The sequence below is a fragment of the Sciurus carolinensis genome, chromosome 4 (genome assembly GCF_902686445.1).
Source record: "Sciurus carolinensis chromosome 4, mSciCar1.2, whole genome shotgun sequence".
Lineage (NCBI taxonomy): Eukaryota > Metazoa > Chordata > Mammalia > Rodentia > Sciuridae > Sciurus > Sciurus carolinensis.
In genome coordinates this window covers 97,324,001-97,342,513 of record NC_062216.1, presented here as the reverse complement: position 1 = coordinate 97,342,513, position 18,513 = coordinate 97,324,001, and the positions used below count along the sequence as shown (strand labels likewise).

The 18,513-nt window shown below is 38.5% G+C and overlaps 1 non-coding gene across 1 annotated transcript; it reads right to left on the bottom strand.

The window, feature by feature from the left end:
- Positions 1-17,915: 17,915 nt before the first annotated feature.
- On the bottom strand, positions 17,916-17,989 carry Trnaa-cgc (transfer RNA alanine (anticodon CGC)). Its single transcript has one exon. It is a non-coding gene; the product is annotated as a tRNA-Ala (tRNA).
- Between the last annotated feature and the right edge of the window lie 524 nt (positions 17,990-18,513).

Genomic DNA, 18,513 nt, shown 5'->3' with positions numbered 1-18,513 from the left:
ACTGACTTTCTATAAGTTTGACTCGTAGATAGACTGACTTCCTGAACTGGTTACTCTTAAGTAATGGTTTGGTTTCTTGAGCTGGTTGCTGTATAGCTCAGGGTTTTATGTTGATTTGTATAGTCATTCTCTTACCTATATACCCTAGGAGATTTTTTTTTTTTTTTTTTTTTTTTTTTGGAGGGGGGACCAGGGATTAAACCCAGGGGAGCTTAACCACTAAGCCACATCCCCAGTTCTTTTTATTTATTTTTTTGAGACAGAGTCTTGCTAAGTTGCTCTGGACCTTGCTAAATTGCTGAGGCTGACTTTGAACTTGCCATCCTCCTGCCTCAACTTCCCAAGTAGCTGTGACTACAGCATGTGCCACCATGCCTGTCCTACTCTAGGAGATTTTGATGCAACATCAATGAATAATTGAAAATCTGTTCCCAGTTCTTGGAGCTCACATGAGTTATATTTAACAAATAAATAATTACTGTGGTTCCAAAGTACTAGAGAAGCAGATAAATTATCAATATTTATGTACTATGGATATTTTGTGCATTAATAATGCTGTTCATCTTTTTTTTCCCCCCAAAGTACTAGGGATTGAACCAAGGGACACTCTACCAGTGAACTATACCCCCAGTCCTTTTTATTTTTTAACATGAGACAGGGTCTTACCAAGTTGCCAGGCTGGCCTCAAACTTGCAATCCTGTCTCAGTCTCTTGAAAAGGTGGCATTATAGGCGTGTCACTACACCTGATTTGTTCATCATTTTTCTTTCAGTAAGTTTACATTTTGTGCTTACTTTCAGAATCTTTGTTTGTTTGTTTAAATACAAAGTGTAGATATGGTTTGAGGGATTATTTTGTTATTGCTTTTTAAAATTTTATTTGAGAGATCATTTTGTGTGCGTGTGTGTGTATTAGTTGGTGCAAGGGGTATGTGTGTGTATGTAATGAAGAATAAAAGGGAAAATATTTCTATTTACTATCTTCCTTCCCCAATAGAAACACATTTACACCCAAATACACAGAGAATTACTGAAAACTGAGAACTTTGTTTTCTAATATAAAGGCATTCAAGAATTGATTTTATCCCTATGACGTTTCTCATAGAAACAGAAAAGGGAATCATGAAATTCATCTGGAAGAACAAAAGACCCAGAATAGACAAAGTAATCCTGAGCAGGAAGAGTGATACAGGAGGTATCACTATACCAGACCTTAAACTCTACTATAGAGCAATAGTAACAAAAATGGCATGGAACTGGCACCAAAATAGACAGGTAGATCAATGGTACAGGATAGAAGACACAGAGACATACCCACATAAGTACAGTATACTCATACTAGACAAAGGTACTAAAAACTTACAATGGAGAAAAGATAGCCTGTTCCACAAATGGTGCTGGGAAAACTGGAAATCCATATGCAGTAAAATGAAATTAAATCCCTATCTCTCACCCTGTACAAAACTCAACTCAAAATGGATCAAGGATCTAGGAATTAGGCCTGAGACCCTTCACCAAATAGAAGAAAAAGTAGGCCCGAATCTCCATCATGTTGGCTTAGGACCAGACTTCCTTAACAAGACCCCCATAGCACAAGAAATAAAAGCAAGAATCAATAAATGGGATGGATTCAAACTAAAAAGCTTTTTCTCAGCACAGGAAACAATCAATAATGTGAAAAGAGATACTACAGAGTGGGAGAGAATCTTTTCCACACACATTCAGACAGAGCACTCATCTCCAAAGTTTAAAAAGAACTTAAAAAACTTTACACCCAAAATACAAAGAACCCAGTCAATAAATGGACTAAGGAAATGGGCAGACACTTCACAGAAGAAGATATATATACAGGTGATCAACAAATATATATGCTCATCATCCCTAGTAATTAAAGAAATGCATATTAAAACCACCCTAAGATTTCATCTCACTCCAGTAAGAATGGCTGTTATCAAGAACACAAGCAATAATAAGTGTTGGTGTGGAAGTGGGGGAAAAGGCACACTCCTACATTTCTGGTGGAGCTGCAAATTGGTACAGCCACTCTGGAAAGCAGTATGGAGATTCCTCAGGAAGCTTGGAATGGACCCACCATTTGACCCAGCTATCCCACGCCTCAGTTTATACACAAAGGACTTAAAATTAGCATACTACTGTGATGCAGCCACATCAATGTTCATAGCAGCTCAATTCACAATAGCTAGATTGTGGAACCAACCTAGATGCCCTTCAATTGACAAATGGATAAAGAAACTGTGGTATATATATATATATATATATATATATATATATATATATATATATATACAATGGAAAATTACTCAGCCATAAAGAAGAATAAAATTATGGCATTTGCTGGTAAATGGATGAAGTTGGAAAATATCATGCTAAGTGAAATAGGCCAAGCCCAACAAACCAAAGGCCGAATGTTTTCTCTGATAAGTGCATGGCAATATATAATGATGCAGGGTGGCGGGGGGAAGAGAAGAATGAAGGAACTTTGGATGGTGTAGAGGAAAAAGTGATGGGAGGGGGTGGGAATGGAAAAACAGTAGAATGAAACAGACAGTATTACCCTATATATATGTATGATTACATGAATGGCGTGAATATGGTTTGTGTACAACCATAGAAATGAAAAGTTGTACCCCATTTGTTTACAATGAATCAGAATGAGTCTGTAAAAATAAAAAATATTTTAATAAAAATATCAGAAAAAAAACTTGATTTTAATTAGCTGCATTAAAATTTTGCATTTGAAAATACATCTTCCTATGGGGTACCTTCTATTAGCTTTGTGTTTAAATATATACACAGAATATCTTTGGTTCAGTTGCCTTTGATCTGACTACTCAGACATCGAATAATTTCTCTCATTTTTCCCCCCTACTTTCCTCCTGTATATTCCCCTTTATTTTCAAATAACTTGTCTAGCACTTGGTGAATATAATAGGCGTGGCAGCCTATAATATAAAAATCTCTGTTATAGTCCTCAGTTATGCCCCTGTAGCACAAAAGCGGACTAGAAAATGCACAAATAAATGAGAGTAGTGGAGTCACATCCCAGTAAAAGTTTGTTTTTTGTTTTGTTGTGTTTTTTTTTTTTGTTCTAGAACTTGAACCTGTAGACACTTTACCACTGAGCTACACCTCAGTCCTTTTTCATTTTTGAGATAGAGTCTTATTAAGTGACTGAGGCTGACTTCAAACTTGTGATTCTCCTACCTCAGTCTCCCAAGTTGCTGGGATTACAGGCATGCGCCTCTGTACCCAGCCCCAGTAAAACTTCATGAATACCGAAATTTGATTTTCTTAAAATTTCCATGTATCATGAAATACTTTTATACCCCAATCCTAACTATTTAAAAATAAAAACCATTATCAGCTTATAGTGCTGTACAAAAACAGCACTATATTTTTATAAGGCAGTGGACCAGATTTGGTTCACAGGTTACATTTTGCCAGTAACAGATTTAGACTACAAAAGGAATGGGGTAAATTGAGTGCCTTGGCCTGTAAGGATGGTTCATTTTTCCTGAATGATAATAAAGACTACCTCTGTAGCTTAGTTACTAGAATTAAGAACTGAAATGTTAGGGCTGGGGAGATAGCTCAGTTGGTAGAGTGCTTGCCTTGCATGCACAAGGCCCTGGATTCAATCCACAGCACTGCAAAAAAAAAAAAAAAAAAAAAAAAAAAAGAACTGAAATGTTATCCCTGGGAAATTCTTGTCCAGAAAGTTAATACTATAAATCAATAAATAACTTCACCCATTTGGGGGAAATTTTTGCAAAGCTAATTTTATCCGTAATCTGGATTTATCCAGGTAAGTTTTTAAAAATTTATCTGACAATAGTAGTTTACTTGTTATGACTCCCTTGAAGACCTCATCTTACTGTATTCACAAAACTGAAACTATTTCATGACACAACGTTGCCCAACCTTAATTTCCTTTCTTGAAATACCCACCTAAGGCACTGAGTTCAAACTCCAAAACCCTAAAACTGTGGCTACCAAAATCTGAAGAAGCTCAAGTCTCTGGTATAAAACGGTGAGGTGTTTGAATATAATCTATACACTCTCCTATACACTTCTTTTTTTTTTTTTTTTTTAATGTGGTACTAGGGATTGAACCCAGGGGTGCTTAACTAAGCCACATCCACTGCCTTTTTTTTTTTTTTTTTTTTTTTATTGTAAACAAATGGGATACATGTTGTTTCTGTTTGTACATGAAGTAAAGGCATACCATTTGTGTAATCATACATCTACATAGAGTAATGGTGTTTAATTCATTCTGTTATTTTTTCCTTCCCTGCCACCTCTCCCACCCCTCTTTTCCCTCTATACAGTCCCTCCTTCCTCCATTCTTGCCTCCCTCACGCCCCCCCATTACGTGTTATCATCCCCTTATCAGCGAGATCATTCGTCCTTTGGTTTTTTGAGATTGGCTTATCTCACTTAGCATGATATTCTCCAATTTCATCCATTTGCCTGCAAATGTCATAATTTTATTATTCTTTATAGCTGAGTAATATTCCATTGTATATATATACCACATTTTCTTTATCCATTCATCAATTGAAGGACATCTAGGTTGGTTCCACAATCTGGCTATTGTGAATTGAGCATCTATGAACATTGATGTGCTGTATCTCTGTAGTATGCTGATTTTAAGTCCTTTGGGTATAGGCCGAGGAGTGGGATAGCTGGGTCAAATGGTGGGTCTATTCCAAGGTTTCTAAGGAATCTCCACACTGCTTTCCAGAGTGGCTGCACTAATTTGTAACCCCACCAGCAATGTATGAGTGTACCTTTTTCCCCACATCCTCTCCAACACCTATTGTTGCTTGTATTCTTGATAATCGCCATTCTAATTGGGGTGAGATGGAATCTTAGTGTAGTTTTGATTTGCATTTCTCTTATTACTAGAGATGTTGAACATTTTTTCATTTATCTGTTGATTGCTTGTAGATCTTCTTCTGTGAAGTGTTTGTTCATTTCCTCAGCCCATTTGTTGATTGGATTATTTGTATTCTTGGTGTAGAGTTTTTTGAGTTCTTTATGTTCTGGAAATTAGTGCTCTATCTGAAATTTGAGTGGCAAAGATTTTTTCCCACTCTGTAGGTTCTCTCTTCACATTCCTGATAGTTTCCTTCACTGAGAAAAAACTTTTTAGTTTGAATCCATCCCAGGTATTGATTCTTGCTTTTATTTCTTGTGCTATGGGAGTTCTGTTAAGGAAGTCTGATCCTAAGCCAACGAGTTGAAGATTTGGATCTACTTTTTCTTTTATAAGATGAAGGTTCTCTGGTCTGATTCCGAGGTCCTTGATCCATTTTGAGTTGAGTTTTGTGCAGGGTGAGAGATAGGGGTTTAGTTTCATTCTGTTGCATATGGATTTCCAGTTTTCCCAGCACCATTTGTTGAAGAGGCTATCTTTTCTCCATTTGGCACCTTTGTCTAGTATGAGAACATTGTATTTATTTGGGTTTGTGTCCGTGTCCTCTATTCTGTACCATTGATCTACCTGTCTATTTTGGTACCAATACCATGCCATTTTTGTTACTATTGCTTTGTAGTAGAGTTGAAGTTCTGGTATTGCGATACCCCGTTTCACTCTTCCTGCTAAGGATTGCTTTAGCTATTCTGGGTTTCTTATTCTTCCAGATGAATTTCATGATTGCTTGCTCTATTTCTGTAAGGTACATAATTGGGATTTTAATTGGAATTGCATTGAATCTGTATGGCACTTTTGGTAGTATGGCCATTTTGACAATATTAATTCTGCCTATCCAAGAACGTGGGAGATCTTTCCATCTTCTAAGGTCTTCCTCAATTTCTTTCTTCAATGTTTTGTAGTTTTCATTGTAGAGATCTTTTACCTCTTTGGTTAGATTGATTCCCAAGTATTTTATTTATTTATTTATTTTGAGGCTATTGTAAATGGAGTTGTTTTCCTCATTTCCCTTTCAGATGTTTCATGCTTGTGTATAAAAATGCTTTAGATTTATGTGTGTTGATTTTATAGCCTGTTATTTTGCTGAATTCATTGATGAGGTCTAGAAGTTTTCTGGAGGAGTTTTTTGGATCCTCTAAATAGAGAATCATGTCATCAGCAAATAGTGACAGCTTAAGTTCCTCTTTTCCTATTCATATCCCCTTTTTTTTTTTTTTTTAATGTTTTATTTTGAGACAGGGTATCACTAAGTTGCTTAGGACCTTGCTAAGTTGCTGAGGCTGGCTTTGAAATTGCAATCCTCCTGCCTCTCAGGGTCCTGAGTTACTGGGATTATAAGCATGTGACACCAAGCCCGGCTACCCTTTTTACTTTTTATTTTGTGACAGGATCTCACTAAGTTACCCAGGCTGACCTCGAATTCACAATCTTCCTGTCTCAGTCTCCTTAATGGTACCACAGGCATGTGCCACCGTACCAACCTCCCAAACACTTTAAAATCATCTCCAAATTACTTCTAATATCTAATGCTTTCAAATGTTATGTAAATAGTTGACATACTTTATTGTTTAGGGTACAGTGACAAGAAAAAAGGCTGTACATGTTCAGCACAAATTTTTTTTTCCAAAAATAGTATTTTTGATCCAGTATGGGTTGAATCTAAGGATGCAGAAACTGTGAATACAGTTGGCTGTGTAGGTCAACCCTACCTGTATTCTACTGGCACATCTAGAATTGTGTTTTCAGCAAGGTTGAAATTATTTAAAAAAGGACTTTTTCTCCCAAATAACTTTATTGAGATATAATTCATATACCTTACAATTTGCTCATTTAAAGTATAGAATTCAATGGTTTGGGGTATATTGTTACTTCTTTTTAAAATTATGGTAAAATATGCATGACATGAAGCTTGCCACTTTAACCTTTTTTCAAAGTACAGTTTAGTGGGATTAATGAGTAAATCACAATGTTATGTGACTGTCACCACTATTTTCTAAACTTTTTCATCACCCCAACAGAAACTTGCTGGGCATGATAGTGCTACACCTGTAATCCCAGGTACTTGGGAGACTATGGCAGAAGGATCACAAATTTGAGGTCAGCCTAGTCAACTTAGCAAGACCATGTCTCAACAATGAAAACAATTAAAAAGACCAAAAAAAAAAAAAAAAAAAAAACAGGTCTGGGGATATAACTCAATGGTAGAGTGCTTGCTTAGCATGTATGAGGTCCTGGCTTCAATCCCCCTGTGAAAGAAAGAGGGGAGAGGAAATAGAAGGAAAGGAAAAAGGAAGGGAGTAAGACTGACTCCCACCATTAAACTATACATTCCCATCCTCCCTTCCAACCATTGGTAACCTCTAATCTACTTTATGAATTTGCCCATTCTAGATATTTCATATAAGTAGAATCATACAATATTTGTCTTATTTCACTCAGCATAATGTTTTCAAGGTTCATCCCATGTTGCAGTATGTTCCAGACCTCATTCCCATTTTTGACTGAATAATATTTCATCATACACACACACACACATACACACACACACACACACACACACTACATTTTATCCATTCATTTGTTGATGGGCATGTAGATTACATTCCTATTTTGGCCAATGTGAACAATGCTGCAATGAACTCTGGCTTACAAGTATCTTGTCCCAACTTTCAATTACTTTAATATGACTATTAATGGAATTGCTGAGTCATGTCGTAATTTTTTGTTTTTAGCTTTTCAGGAACCACCAAACTGTTTCAATCATGGTCATACTATTTTATATTTCCACAAGTAACATGTAGCAACTAAGTGGTAAATGGTAAATGCCTTTTTTAATCCTCCCCAAAGTCCTAAACTTATCCTGTGACATTAATGGGAACAATTGGTGAGAATGGCTTTGTTTTAACTTCACCTTGGATCAATAGTTCAACTACATAGAGAATTTTATGTGGGAAATTAAGTTCCCTCACATTTTTGGAGACATTACCAAGATACTTTAAGAATATCTTTTCTACATATGTTCCCTTACTACCATCATCTGGTATCCAAGACACAGAAGCAGAAAGTCACAAGGGAACCAGTTTGGAATATGAGGATTACCTCTATATACAGAATCATTTTATCATGTGCTTAACAGGATACATTAAAACAATTTTTAAAAAAATAATATAATCATGTGGTTCAAAAGACAAAAACTCGCCAGGTGCAGTGGTGCACACCTATAAACCCAGTGACTCAGGAGGCCAAGGTAGGAGGATCTCAAGTTCAAAGCCAGCCTCAGCAGAAGTGAAGTACTAAGCAACTCAGTGAGACCCTGTCTCTAAATAAAATACAAAATAGGGCTAGGGATGTGACTCGGTGGTTGAGTGCCCCTGAGTTTAATTCCTGGTATCCACCCACCAAAAAAAAAGTACCAAGCTGATGACTGTAATCCGAGTTACTCAGGAGGCTGAGGCAGGAAGATCACAAGTTCAAGAACAGTCTGGGAGACTTAGGGAGACTGTCTGAAAATAAAAAGAAAAGACTGGGATGTTAGGTCAGCAGTAGAGTGCCCTGGATGCAATCCCCAGTATTGTGGGGAAAAAAAATCTCCTTTCCAGTTCTATGAATAAGCTAATAAAAATGATGTATAAAGAGACACCAACCCTTTCTACTCATCCCAGCTATTTGGGAGATCGAAGCAGGAGCATCTCTAGATGTCAGGAGTTGGAGGCCAGCCCAGGCAACATAGTGAGACCACCATCTCAACAAACAGAAGACAGAGAAAAACACCAAAACTCAGTGGCATACAAGTATATATGTGTGTATATGTATTTATATACACACACACATTTACACACACACACACACACACACACACATATATTTGTATCTTTTTTAATTTTTATTTTTATTTGCAGGTCAGCTGATAATTCTGCTTCTGCCTAGGGCTTACGCTCCTGGGCTCCAAGTTTCATGTTGGGCCCCTGTTTCTGTTATGGGACCAGACTAAAGGACCCATGTTACTGGGGCACACTCTTCTGCTGGCAAATGGCAGGACTACAAGAGAAGTCAAACGAGGATCCACATCAAATCTGTTTAAGGCCTCTGCTTATGTTCCTCCTCTTAGTATTCAGTCGGATAGAGCAAGTCACAAGGCCAGACCTAACAAGTATATACTACATACAATGAGAGGGAAAGAAGAACAAATATTTTATTTATGCATTTACTTATTTATTTTTGGTACCAGGAATTGAACCTGGGGTGCTTTACCACTGAGCTACATCCCCAATCCTTTTTATTTACTTTTGAGACAGGGTCTCACTGGCCTTGAATTTACAAGCGTCAGCCCCCTGAGTGGTTGGGATTAGCAGAGTACACCAACATGCCTGGTGAGGGTGAATATAATTGAATAATAATGCAAACCACTATGCTAACCTATCAATCACTTAGTAGTTTTTCCATAAACAACTAATTTTCATTGGTGTTTACATTATACTTAAAATGATATATTATCCATACATAAGAAATTACATACATATTCTCTTTATTTCCTTTTTTTATACCAATGGTAACATTCAATACAATTCCCTAATATAATGGGTGTTATATAGCCTTGAAATGATGTCAAACACCTATGGAGTTAGTTATGTTAGTTATGTGAATGACATGTTTTGCTGTGACAAGAACCTGTAGTGTGCTCTCTCCCTTTGTGAATGTGGCTTTATTTATTTATTTTTTTTAGCAGTGGGGATCAAACTCAGGACCTGTGCCTGAAACTCAAGTGCTCTATCACTGAGATACATTCCCAGCCCACTCACTGCCTTCTAACTTTGAAGGACCTTACTATTATCATTTCAGATCTGCATTGAATGACATTTCTTCAGAGAACTATGAAGTTATGCCTTAATCTTTTCTTTTTTTTTTTTTTTTCTTTTTTGTGCAGCACTAGGAATGGGATCCAGACCCCCACTGAACTACACTCCTAGCCCCTATCTTAAATCTTTAATTAGACTTTACTGAGGCCTGCTTCCATACCAATTGTGCATTTTAATAATTTAGAACTTACTTAGTATGCAGTTAATGTACCTCATCTACCAAGAGTATCCCCTGTAAGATCTTTGTCATGTTATTTTCTATTTTCTAAGCATTGTTTATCTAATAAAATGTTTTCTTTATGGGACAATAAACTGAATTTGTGAAGTCATATTTTGAGCATCTCTTTAATGTAACCATACAGAACAACAGATCATCTTTAAAATAAACTGTGAGAGATTTGGGGCTCCCCCACTGCCTCATTTAATGCAAGATTATTGTCCTGTACACCACCTCTCATTGTACTTTCTGCTAAAATATGCTGACTGAGTCCAGTGCAGTGGTGCACACCTGTAATTCCAGTGATTTGGTGGCTGAGGCAGGAGGATCACAAGTTCAAAGCCAGCCTCAACAACGTAGGGAGGCCCTAAACAACATAGCAAGACACTGTTTCAAACTAAAAAATAAAAAGGGCTGAGGATATGACTCAATGGTTAAGTGCCCCTGGGTTTGATCTCTGGTACCCCCGCCAACCCAAAATATTTGGATTGAACACTAAATTTATTGCACATAGTATTTTTTATTTTGACCTTTGGTACTGGGGATTGAACCCAGAGGTGCTTTACCCTTGAACTACATCCCAGCCCTTATTTTTAATTTTGAGACAGAGTTTAAGTTGCTTAGGACCTTGCTAAGTTGCTGGAGCTGACCTAGAATTTGTCATTCTCCTGCCTCAGCCTCCAGAGCCACTGGGATTACAGGCATGCACCGTGCACCACCATGCCCAACTATGGAACATAGTGTTCTAATATTGAAAAAATTAGTAGCACTTGATTTGGAAATTTTTGCAACTGAAATTGTTAGTTTTTTTTTTTTTTTTTTTTTAAGGAAAGTACAGCAGAATATCTAAAAGCAGAGGTTTTGGGGAAAAACAATTTAAGTTGAGAGAGAGTTTTCCATGCTCCTACACTCCAGAACAGTATTTCTAGGAATGCTCATGCAAGCAAGTAACTTGGGAAAGACAAGAGATAGGGACTCCCCTAGGGCACAAGTATTTGCACTTCTGGATAAGATCAAAAGGGTGACTCCCTTCAAGAGATTTACAGTCATGGTTCCCCAGAGATATTTGTGCACATTCCAGTGTAATAACATAATATCTCTCTCTAGAAAGATGGGCAGATTTGCCAGCAGTCCTTTATAAGACCAGAGCCTCCTAAACTCAATCTTCGTCTCCCGTGATGCACCCAGAAAGCACCCTGAGGTACTCTCCAGAATCACTCCATGGGCTCGGGGGCTCGGAGTACAGAGCTCTGCTGTGGCCTTGGCTGTGAGGACACTCTCTGTCTCTGGTCCAGAGGTCTCATTGTTTTCTGCCAGTCTGTATAATTTGTTAACCTTCAAGTAGCTTAAAATATCACACCCTTCAGAGTTTATAACTTAAGGAGTTTAAAAGAGTCAGAAAAAAAAAATCTGGATGTCATTTGAGTAAATTGGGATGTCTGTCCCTTCCTAGAGTGACAGGGTGTATTGTCCTTGGAGAAAGGGAGAACTGTAAAACACACCATGTCCCAGAAGTGGTCCTCTCCACTTCCAAGAATCTAGCCATGTTTATGTAACAGTGAGTGCGAGTCTGGGCCAGAACGTCCAGATAAATATTATCTTGAAGGACACTGACTTTCTCTCATGCTGGGAATTAGGGCAAATTAGTTTTGACTAAAAAGTTGCTTTCATATGCACACCAAGTTCTTACGGCTCTTTCAACCTGAGGGCTAACTAACCTCTCCCTGTGTTGACTGGCATGGACCTCAGCACTGTGGGGAAGTGCTGTTGGCCACCCCTGGACCAAGTATCCTAAGAGACAGAGGTGCTACCTTCCGGGTAGCCTAGGAGGTGCTGTGAGAAACGGAGGTGCTACTTGTCACATCCATTGCCACTGGGCCTTCCCTGTAAGCATTTTTCGATAAGCTTATGTCTCACACCCCACCTCTGGGTGTCTTCTTTGGCCCCTTGGCAACTAATCCCACAATCCTAATACACTAATACTGTGAACAATACACAGAGTGACTCTCTTGTTTTCAAAACCATAGGTTTCATGGAGGTATAGTTGAAAATGTAGGAAGAGAGAAGTAGGCAGCTGTATTCCCCTGAGGTGACATAGGAGGTAAAATACATGGTCTCCAATTAAAACAAAAAGCATGATCCCTCTCCTGTGGTGGTGTTTTCTAATGAATACAAACGATAGACTCTTCTGGGATGAAGAAATGGGTTTTGATGATGAGAGATGATGGGGGTGCTCGTGTCATGAAATGAATGACATCAAACATGAACCGAGGCCTGGACACATCCACTTCCATTGTGACACCTTTCCTGCACCTGCTTTCTTCTTTCCCAGGCTGGTCTCAATGTCAGTTTCCTCGAGAGCAGGAATTTGCAAGGGTAGGTATTGAGGTTTGAGGAGGAAGCAAAGATGGAGGTACTCACCTCACAATGTGGTCCGTCCCGTCCAGGTTTCTTGGAGAGTTTGGCCCATAGAAGCCTCTTGGAAAGGAATTGTCCCAAGTTCTTGAAAGGCAGGGCCTCCCTAAACCGACTTGAGAGTCTTTGAAGGAGGGACTTATATCAACTATTAAGAGTGAGAGATTCATTAGAGAATAAGGAGCAGGGGACTTTCCTGAGTAAAAGCATAAATGACCGAACCAGGGAATAGACCTCAGCGAATCAGCAAGCTTTCTTTATTAAGCAAAAGAATGGCACATTTTCAGAAGAGAAAAATGGCAATTGATGACAACCAGAGTCTGATTTTTATAGGGTTAAAGAGAGATTGAAATCATGACAAGTGAGATTTGAGTTATGGCAAAAATGCACCAGTTGGGTGGTCAGGGGGAACAGTTGTGCAAGTTCAAAGCTCAAATCAGAGGAAACAGCTGCCAAAGTTCAAAACCCATTGTCGCTGGGAAGGTAAAAGTCCAGAGCCCATTGCTTGCCTTCTCTCCCTGGGTCACATTGTCCTCCTCTCTCCCTGGGGGTTGTTATTCTCCTTTTTCTCAGGTTGTTCTTTTTCTATCCTTTTCTGAGGATGATGGCAGTTTAAGAACTAAAAGGATAAGTTGTATAAAGAGAGAGGAAGAGGAAGAGAGGAGGATTCTTAGCGGGTGGGAAGTCAGGTATGTGTGGTCCAGAGTTTTCCTAATACAAACTGTAGATAAAGCTGCATGTGCTTCACTTTGTAGACTATTTTTAACCTCCTCCTCCTCAGATCATAAAATATGGTCCTCCAGGAAAGAGGAAATGTGTTTCCTTCTTGGTGCCCAGGAGATCTCTGGATACACCTTTGGGTGCCTTATCTCTAGCGGTTGACTCCAGGATGGTGAGCCCTCTCCATTGTGACTTTTCACTGAAGAAGTAGTTTAACGTTCAACCATGAGCACCATTTAGGTTTTTTTCCTCCATCTTTCTGCAGTACTAGGGATTAAGCCCAGGGCCACGTACATGCTGTAGAAGTGCCCCACTACTGAGTTACATCCCCAGCCTTACTAAGATGATTTAATTTGTTTAGGGGTTGTTTAAGGATTGTACCTCATGGAGTGGTGAAGGAAGAGTGTTTCTCGTGCCTATTTGCTTTGTAGTGAGCCAACTTGAAATACTTTCTAGAGACAAGATCATAGTTTCAGGAAAAAGAGCTTTTCATACCAGAACCACATTTTTTCTCTCAGAAATATTTTGTTTAAATAATTTTCACTTGGGAAAGAGTGAGGTACTACTAGTTAGAGCTTACTAAAAGAAAGTGAAATTCTTCATATCATTTGGGTCATAAAGGGTAATCTTTTTACCACTGATTCAGGGAATGAAAAGACATGTTAATTAAAATTCCAAATTTTTAATATTTTGTAATAAGTTTTTAAAAATTGGGGAGAGTACTGGGGATTGAACCCAGAGTCTTGAACGTGCTAGGCAAGCACTCTATCACTGAGCTACATCCTTAGCCTTTTTATTTGGCGACACACTCTAAGTTGTCCAGGCTGGTCTCAAACTTGTGATCCTCCTGCCTCAGCCTCCCTACTAGCTGGGATTACAGTTGTGTACCACCACACCTGGCTAAATTGTAATATTTTAATAACTTAATTTAACATTGACTAAGTTATACAGAGTATACGATGGTGCTCTGTAAATTTTTTTAAAAACCACTGTTAAATTTTTGAGACACTGTAGGCATTTTAACTAACATTTATAAAGAGATAAGACCAACTTCTGAAGTTGTCCCAGCCTTCTGCATACCAGAGATAGTTTAAATTTTTTTGCTTGGACATCTGGTTGATAAGAGGATGTTTGTTCCAAAACACAGGCTCAGTAAAATACTCAAGTCTTCTGCAAGGTTATCTCCATTGTTTTCATTAGTAGGTTGACCCATTTATGGAAAAATATAAACACTTGTTCAATATTTTACAATTTCTTTGCTGAATGCAAATGTGTTTTTTAACATGTATGTTGCTAAAACACATTAGCCCAGCCGCCTTGGAAAAATATTTAACGGTACTTCTAAAAGTTAAACAAAGAATTACTATATAACCCAGTAATTCCACTTTTAGGTATACATACCCCAAAGCATTTAAAACAGAAACTCAAATATATACTTACACACTAATGTTTATAGCAGGATTATTCACAAGAGCCAAAGGTAAAAACAACCCAAATATCCATCGATAGATTAATGGATAAAGAAAATTGTGATCTATATAATTATTCCTTTGGATGATGGAATATTACTCCGCCATTGAAAGGAATGAAGATGGTTTGCAGAGACTGGATGAAATACTAACCACTTCTACGCTAATTATTTATCAGAAAAGTAATGCTTTATTGTCTTATTTATTATGTCTTAGTATGGTCCCTGCCCTACGTATGCCTCCTCCAGTCACTTTCCATCTGCCACTGTGGGCCTCTGGACTGCTCTGATGCTGAATGCCCTTAACTTCCACACCCTGCCTGATAGAGAACAAAGACTTTGGGTTACTTCCACCAACTTCATCTCCTTTCAGCAGGAAGCAGTTTGGAGATGTCATCGACCATTTTTCCTTAGAAATAGAATATAGAAATTGACAGTGGGGAAATTTAACAGGATTATGCTCTGAATATAACCCTTGCTGCTCTGCCACTGCAACTTTTTAAAAACAGATGTTTCTGTTTCTTTCTCTTCCCCTCTTCCTTCCCCCCTAATCTCTTTCCCTCCCTAATCTCAAAGGAAACAGGATTACCTTTCTTCCCCATCCTAGGCAGTTATCTGTCCTTAAGCACACGCCCACCATAGGAACGAAGTGATCCAGACTTTGGGGATGGCTTCAGAAGATCTCAGAAATGACTATTTCCCGAATCAACAACTGAATTACTCCAATAGAGATCACGTGGAATGTAGCCTTTGAGTCAACTCATTTCTCCTTTGCTTGCAAAGCAATAAAACTTTTTTCCTTTTTCTAAAAATAAGAGGAAAAAAAAAAAAAAAGAAGAAAAACAGAAAAAGAGGAATGAAGAACTATTACATGCTACAATGTACATGAACCTTGAAAACATCGTGTAGGTAAAAGAAGCCAAATGCAAAACTTCATTTACTGCATACCTCCATTTTTATGAAATATCCAAAATAGGTAAATTTACAGAAACAGAAAGCAGATTAGTGATTTCCAGGGACTTTGGGGGGTAGGAGGAAAGTAGAGTAATTGCTTAATGAGGTTTTATCTGTTGTTGTTTATTTATTTTTGGTGGTACTGGAGATTAAACCCAAGGATGGTTTTTTTATTTTGAGACAGGGTCTCACTTAAGTTGCAGAACCTGGCTTTGAATCTGTGATTCTCCTGCCTCAGCCTGTGGAGTCACTGATTACAGGCTTGTGCTACTAAACGTGGCATTTTTATTTTTGGGTGATGAAAATGTTTTGAAACTAGATAGACGTAGTGGTTACAAAATAGTGTGAATGTACTAAATGCCACTGAATTATTCACTTAAAAATGGTTTGTTGTGGGCTAGGGATGTGACTCAGTGGTAAAGTGCTTGCCTACTATGCATGAGGTCACAAAAAAAAAAAGGCGGGAGTATCATATTTATCTGAATTTCACTTCAGTTTTTTAAAAAATGATGTGTGTCATGTCCAGGATAAGCACTGAAGGGCCTACTATGAAAACTAGAACTCCTTTTTCCCTAGCACAGCAACTGTCAATGTTCAAGATGGTAAGTACTCTGTCAGCCTCTGGAACAGCAGAACTGAATTTCTAAAATGAACAAAACTTCCTGCAGATTGTTGAGGGACCTTTAATTAGAGGGAGGAAACTTTAGTGCTTTTTTTTTTTTTTTTTTTTTTTTTTCACATTACTGTCATTTGGGGGTTGTTTGCCCATGTAACTGAGGAAGTGCTACTAAGAAGTGCAGCTGTCCCTCAGCACCTGAGAGGGATTGGTTCCAGGACCCCCATGGACATTGTAATCTTCAGATGCCCAGGTCTCTTGTATAACTTGGTATAGCATTCACTTACAGCCTGCACATATCCTCCCACAGTAAATCGTCTCTAGATGATTTATACTACCCAATACAATGCCAGTGCTATGTGATAGCTTTATACTAGACTGTTTAGAAGAGAATGACAAGAAGAAAAATCTTTACATGTTCAGTACATAGATTTTTTTTTCCCCAAATATTTTTGATCCACAGGTAGTTGCACCTGCAGATGCAGAACCCACAGATATGGGGGCGACTGCATAGGGGTGCGGGGAGTTTATTCAACAGAGAGTTGCTCTGAGAAGTTTCCCCCCAGGAAGCTGCATTTGAGCTAAACTCTGAAGTTCCAATGAAAAGACCGCGAAGAACAGTTCTGCCGCGAAGGCAGAACATTATGTCCCAAGCCCTGGAATGGATGAGAACACGGCACATTCGTGAATGTGTTTCAAATTTTAGAAACAAAAGAACAGTACGTGGTGAACACAATCTGGTGGAAAGGAGAGGAGCTTTGCAAGCCTTGTGAAATATTCCTGGGATGTGGGCTTCACTGGGGATGAGCCTAGGGCCTCCCACATGCTAGACAAGTGCTCTCTGAACATCACCAGCCCCCCATTTTTTTCTTTAATTTTATTTTGAGATATGGTCTAGCTAAATTGCCCAGGTTGGCCTTGAACTTGAGATTCTCCTGCCTCAGTCTCGTGAGTACTTGGTGTGTGACACCATAACTGGCAAGATTTTTTTGTGTGTGTGCTAACAACAGTAAATAAGAAGCTTAAATGGTGTTAATAAAAATCATGATGATAATATCTAAACTTCTTTAGTACTTATTATGTTTCAGTTATATTTTAAGCACTTTACAACTGTCATTATTTAATTTTTTTTTTTTTTATTTTTTAGTTGTAGATGGACACAATACTTTTATTTTATGTATTTATTTTTATGTGGTGCTAAGGATGAAACCCAGTGCCTGACACATGCTACTGGGCAAGCGCTCTGCCACTGAGCCACAACCCCAGTCCTGTTATTTAATCTTTTGCAAAAACTCCATGAACCAGTTATTATTATCTCTTACTTTACAGATAAAGCCATTAACATACAGTGAGGTTGTTGTTTTCTGCCCATTTTTAAAATAAAATTTGCCAAGTAGTAGAGCCAAGTTTTAAAACTAGGGACTCTAACATCTGGGTCACAACAAGACATTCTATGACCAAATTGTTAGGTAGTAGCTAATAGTGGGCAGTGAAATACATGCAAGGTCACTAGTGTTCTTTTTCAGAATCTTCTTTAAACTACTTTCAAGGCAGAAGAGAAAACAACTGGTAGTCGGTAACATGTAGAAAAATAATGGATGCTAGACCTTGAGAATAAAAACAGGAGCAAGAGGAGCTAGCTGGGGAAATACGTCAAGAGAGAAGGGTTTACAGGACTAACTCTTTTTTTTTTTTTTTTTTTTTTTTTTTTTTTTGCGGTACTGGGGATTGAACCCAGGGCCTTGTGCTTGCGAGGCAAACACTCTACCAACTGAGCTATATCCCCAGCCCCAGGACTAACTCTTGACAGGGTCCACAAGGTCAGGGCAGAGCTGGGAGTATGGCCACAGGTGCCTCCATGTATCTTGGAAGGGAGGTGATTTCTTTAGTAGCACAGGCACACTAAGGCAACTTCTCTGCAGCTACTGACCCCAATGCTCACACTGACACAGGACTGGCTTATAGATAGATGAAGCCATCTGAATAGGATGACCTCCATGACAGTCCTGGTGAGTCACCAACTACGGTCAAAAACTTCGCCACTGTACATGAAGGAGGAGTTCAACATCTGATAGGCGAAGAGAGCAGAAGGTGGATCCCAGTTCTCAGCACAAACATAAAACAGCAGTAAATTGAGAGATGGCTCTGTTACCATTGTCATTCTCTGCTTGGAGAGGACCCACTCTCTTGAAAGGGCTCTCTGCTTGAACTTTGCTTTCTTCTCACTTTCACAATAAAATTCTCTCTTGCATGGCTTTTGGCTTCTGACCTTAAATTTTCCCTCAGAAGAACACAAAGAACCAATGTTTGG